Raw genomic sequence first — 6,020 nt, 5'->3', positions numbered from 1 at the left:
GACAATAGAAGTATGTATGTCAATCACTTTATCAATATGTTAATTGGAAAATTTACCGCCATACACCTGATGTAGATAAATAGAAATAGGAAATCGAAATAGAATAAGCATGGAAATGTACGATGAAGGGAGGGACTGGATCGTAACCATTGACTAGCGAAGATGGGAAATGTAGATATCAAACTTAAATGTGTGTTTCTCTGCGAAGAACTTGAAATAGAGATATGCATTACTATAAAATTGAGATAACAGCCCAAGGCCACCAATGGGTCTTCAACGCAGCGAGAAAATCCCGCACCCGGAGGTGGTCCTTGGCTGGCCCCTAAATAAAAATGTGTACTAGTTCAGTGAAAATGGACGTCATACTAAACTCCAAAACATATAAATGAACTAAAATTAAAAAACATGCAAGACTAACAAAGGCCAGTGGCTCCTGACCTGGGACAGGCGCAAAAATGCGGCGGGGTTAAACATGTTTTGTGAGATCTCAACCCTCCTCTTATACCTCTAGCCAATGTAGAATAAAGAAACGCACAGCGATACGCACAGTAAAACCCAGTTTAAAAGAAGTCCGAGTCTGATGTCAGAGTAGGTTAAAAAAAGATATATGTATCTGTATCAGTATACGTTGTAGAACCAATATTGTTTGTATACAACCGAAACAAGAAACATGAAACATCAGCCAAAATATGTTGAACAAAAACAAGTGAATTACGACAGGAAATGTGCAATGATGATAGCGGCTAGCCTGATCAAACGGTTCATTATATATAAATACAGATAGCACGAAGGAGAATGGTAACAGGATTATTTTAGAGTAAAATATGAAGAATTGATGCAAATTACTCCTCCCAATTCGGTATGTCTTATTACCCAATACCAACTTCTATAATTCGGACTCATTCTCATAGTAAAAATGAGTTTGCTTACGTAATAGTTTTTGGTTTTTGTCACCGGGGAAACTGGGTGACATGTAGGGTTGTGTAACAGGAGCCTGACAGAATGGCCTCTCGTTACTGAAACTATTACAGATGGACTGTGTTCAGTGTAAAGTCCTGAGTCCAAAATATTCCTCATGAAAATTATAAACAAGTATTTATACACAATTAAATTGACAAGAATAAACATAACAAATAACAATTGATTGGAGTGATATTGTTTACTGTCAAGGATTAAACTATTTTTAGAACTTAAAGAATAAAGTTAATTTACTAATCTGATTATGATATTTAAAAACATATAATTATGAAAAGGGTAAAATGTCACTAATTAGCTAACAGAGTGAAATATGTCACTCAATGTCCAAACTGAGAATTAAATGCATATCAAAGCATGTTGATTTAAGTCCTGGATATGAAATGTAAATAGAAACGAACATAATATGAATTATAAAACCCAGAGAATTAAAAGTCTAAAATATCAAAATTGAGAAATTTATATTAAAGTCCAAAATAATAAACGAAGCTGCTTTTTCCCTGGTCACATTTTCCTTAATTTATAAAATGTGTTGCCGATTTTGTTTAATTAAACACTCAACATTAAGAGAAGTTTTGAAAGATGAACAACAATGAAGCGGAGTTTGACAGGTTGATTGGCAAATCCATAAAGTGAACAACAATGAAGCGGAGTTTGACAGGTTGATTGGTAAATCCATAAAGATGAACAACAATGAAGCGGAGTTTGACAGGTTAATTTGCAAATCCATAAAGATGAACAACAATGAAGCGGAGTTTGACAGGTTGATTGGCAAATCCATAAAGTGAACAACAATGAAGCGGAGTTTGACAGGTTGATTGGCAAATCCATAAAGATGAACAACAATGAGGCGGAGTTTGACAGGTTGATTGGCAAATCCATAAAGATGAACAACAATGAAGCGGAGTTTGACAGGTTGATTGGTAAATCCATAAGGTGAACAACAATGAAGCGGAGTTTGACAGGTTGATTGGCAAATCCATAAATATGAACAACAATGAAGCGGAGTTTGACAGGTTAATTGGCAAATCCATAAAGATGAACAACAATGAAGCGGAGTTTGACAGGTTGATTGGCAAATCCATAAAGTGAACAACAATGAAGCGGAGTTTGACAGGTTGATTGGCAAATCCATAAAGATGAACAACAATGAGGCGGAGTTTGACAGGTTGATTGGCAAATCCATAAAGATGAACAACAATGAAGTGGAGTTTGACAGGTTGATTGGCAAATCCATAAAGTGAACAACAATGAAGCGGAGTTTGACAGGTTCATTGGCAAATCCATAAAGATGAACAACAATGAAGCGGAGTTTGACAGGTTGATTGGCAAATCCATAAAGTGAACAACAATGAAGCGGAGTTTGACAGGTTGATTGGCAAATCCATAAAGATGAACAACAATGAAGCGGAGTTTGACAGGTTGATTGGCAAATCCATAAAGATGAACAACAATGAGGCGGAGTTTGACAGGTTGATTGGCAAATCCATAAAGTGAACATCAATGAAGCGGAGTTTGACAGGTTGATTGGCAAATCCATAAAGATGAACAACAATGAAGCGGAGTTTGACAGGTTGATTGGCAAATCCATAAAGTGAACAACAATGAGGCGGAGTTTGACAGGTTGATTGGCAAATCCATAAAGATGAACATTCCAATTATTTTCGGGTACATTTTTATGTCAAACCCAAAGTGGCAATTAAAATAAAATGTTCTGGGTTAAGTGAAGTACAAATGTAATTTATATTGATGATGAAACATGTCATATAAACCATTCTTTTTATTAATTAACTATTGTGTATTGTATTTTTTATTGTTTGGGTAAGATATTCGTTCTTCTTTGCACCATGTGTTATTCCATTGGTTGGTAAGGGGAAGGGTTGAGTACCCATCACATGTTTATGTACCTAGCCCAAGTATCGAATCTCATCATTGGTTGCCATTGGTTATATCTATTAAAATATTATATATTGTTTATGGATATGTATTCAATGAGATGCGGAGCACACACCAACACACCAACGTGTCAACAACTCAAGAACACAACAACTCAATAACTCAAATGACCACTAGAAGTTTTAGAGGTTAACATACGATCTCTACCAATAGACATATGTCTATACAATATGCAGAGTTCTAAATTATCCGGAGTCTAGGAAAATCGTGTATAAATTTAGCAGAGACTACCTGCGATGAATACATAATCCCTAAATGGCAAACAAATCCATTGATATATAATTTACAACTCTATCCTTTATCCTACTGATATGGAATCATGTCATCTGCACTGTAATGATTTCACACAGTAATGCCATAAAAGGTACAGGGAGACACGATTATTATTCTCTATGTAATATATCTCCATATTTGTGATAGGATCATGTAAAAGTTTCAACCTATTTATGAATTTATGAACTGTAAATCAAGGAGCAGCATAGTAAATCATTGACAGAGAAACCCGACAAAGACAGAAGTAATTCATTAAGGATTACCTTCAAATGCAGACTTCGGAAGCGTCAGTCAACGGTTCTCTACATGACGAACTGTCGTGTTATTCATATAAAACCAGGCCAATTAATCAAGGATTAGGAAAGAAAGAATAAGTGGTAACCCGTCATAGGATTAGTATGTTAAAGATGTAACAGAAGAATTGTAGGTTGATAAAGTAATATTAGTTATGCTATTTGAAAAAAGGAGCGGGTTTGGTTGCTATATGTTGACCTGTTCAGCATAAATAGTGATGTTAATGATATACATCTCAACGACCCCCCCCTCTCCCCCCATAAAAAAAACCAAAACAAAACAAAACAAAACAAAACAAAACAAAACAAAACAAAACAAAAAACAAAACAAAACAAAACAAAACAAAACAAAACAAAACAAAACAAAACAAAACAACACAACACAACACAACAAAACAAAATCAAACAAGCTAACTGACCGCTAGAAGTAAACATACGGACTCGAAAACAACATGTGTGCACATATACATACCTATATAAATATTTTACAAGAGTCGGATAACCACATTCATTGTATTGAAATAAAGGTCAACAAGAAAGCAATGATGGATAATTTTCTGTATACCAGGAGTTAAGCGACACAAACAATTCAGACGACACCGAGTGGACAGCCAGGGTGTGACGAATATTTCCTAAATATACGATACCGAATTCACTGAATGGGCACATCACATGATTTTGAAATAAACCTTCATCAGGTACGTATACATTCGAGACCAAAAGTAGTTTCACAGACAAATATATTTATATATCAAACAACTGTGACCAACAAAACCTAAAGCACCTGCACTTTGAAGAGCAATGAAATAAATTAATGGTTGATATTGTCGAGCATTTGGTCTTCTCAGGTTTTATAGACTCCTTTTTAATTTACCTTAGAGTTCGGGATATGTTTTTCGGTCTGTGCGTCCGTTCGTTTGTTCGTTCGTTCGTCCGTCCGTCCGTTTGTCCGTTCGTCCGTTCGTTTGTCCGTCTGTCCCGCTTCAGGTTTAAGTTTTTGGTCAAGGTAGTTTTTGATGAAGTTGAAGTCCAATCAACTTGAAACTTAGTACACATGTTCCCTATGATATGATCTAAAGCATTAAATACTAAAAATTTGTTCATTAAACGGTTTGGCCAATCTCCCCTAAAGTTGATTCACTTAACAGCTACGGTAAAATCCGAAAGTTTAAAAACCTGCTGGGATTTAAGTATAAAAATGTCTAAATAATGAACATTAAAAATTTGACAACATTTTTACACATATATAAAAAAGGAGATGTACTATGATTACCGATGAGACAACTATCCACCAGAGTTCAAATGAAGTGGATGTAAGCAATTACAGGCCGACGTACGGCCGTCAACAATGAGAAAACCCAATACCGTATAGTCGGATATAAAAGGCCCAGACATAAAAAATGTGAATCAATTCAAACGAGAAAACTAACGGCATAATTTATAACAAAACAATTTACGAAAAACGAATATGACACACATGTACCAATGACAACCACTGAACTACAAGCTCCTGACTTGGGACAGACATATAAAGAATGTGGCGGGGTTAAACATGTTTGTGAGCACTCAACCCTGCCATTAACCTGGGACAGTGGTGTAACAGCACAACATAAGAACACACAAACTGTAATAATCAGTTACAGTTGGCCCAACTCAAAAGATCGGTACGAGGCACAAAAACCATTAAAGTGAATAGAGTAGACACAAAGCACCGAAATAAGAGTATTCGCATTATTGAAACATATCCATTAAACAAGAACTTAATCAGCGCCACACATTATTGTTAGAGATAATTTTAAAACTATATTGCACATTTTTCCATTTAAGAACATTTGCAAAGCAAATTTCTTTGTAACCAAAAAATAATACATAGCTTTACTTTTAAAGTATTTTGTAGGTACACACGATTTGTCAAATTCCATCCAAAATGCAGTATTGGTCCATCTGGACGTATTTTTTTGTAAAGCGGTCAGATTAACGCCATGTGTTGTTGTAAAACTAAACTGTGATTCTGAAAATGTTAGCAAAGATTGAAAGATTGCTTTTTAAAACTGGTCCAGGTATGAAATAAATTTAGGGGATATTGACCTTTCCTCTTTTAGCGCTTGGAAAGTAGAAATAATTTGCTTAACACATTCATATACATAAAGACGAAAGTAATTGTTCGCTGTTCTCTTATTGGAGTCAAACATATATAAAAATAAGGAGAAGTGGTAACGAATATCCACCAAAGTTCAAATGAAGTGGATGTAAGCAATTATAGGCAACCTAGACTTGCTACATGTCCCTTCCTAATTTTCATTTTCTTTCAATTTTACCCCTTTTAATTTTACTGCTATAACTAAGAGATTTCAATTATACTGACACCTGCAGAGGAAGCAAAACAGTATACTTACAGTTTTCAGTAAACATATAAATTAGTATAAATTAGTATAAAGAAAGAAATAAAAGAAAGGGAATTGTAGCAAGTCTATAGGTAACCGTACGCCTTCAACAACTCCAGGTGGTTTTTAAGAATCTTTC

General features: G+C 35.0%; 1 long non-coding RNA gene across 2 annotated transcripts; it reads left to right on the top strand.

Annotated features, from left to right (window-relative positions):
- Positions 1–1,459: 1,459 nt before the first annotated feature.
- Positions 1,460–2,863, top strand: LOC127711346 (uncharacterized). 2 transcript variants are annotated; one of them, XR_007986645.1, is made up of 4 exons: positions 1,460–1,636; positions 1,840–1,890; positions 2,144–2,180; positions 2,434–2,863. It is a non-coding gene; the product is annotated as an uncharacterized LOC127711346 (long non-coding RNA). The 2 variants fall into 2 exon arrangements; XR_007986646.1 differs by lacking the exon at positions 2,144–2,180 and having other exon boundaries at positions 2,448–2,863.
- The last annotated feature ends 3,157 nt before the right edge of the window (positions 2,864–6,020 follow it).

This window comes from Mytilus californianus, unplaced genomic scaffold (genome assembly GCF_021869535.1).
Source record: "Mytilus californianus isolate M0D057914Y unplaced genomic scaffold, xbMytCali1.0.p SCAF_8, whole genome shotgun sequence".
Taxonomy (NCBI): domain Eukaryota; kingdom Metazoa; phylum Mollusca; class Bivalvia; order Mytilida; family Mytilidae; genus Mytilus; species Mytilus californianus.
Note: the sequence above shows the minus strand (reverse complement) of the source record. Positions and strands in the feature narration are given on the sequence as shown.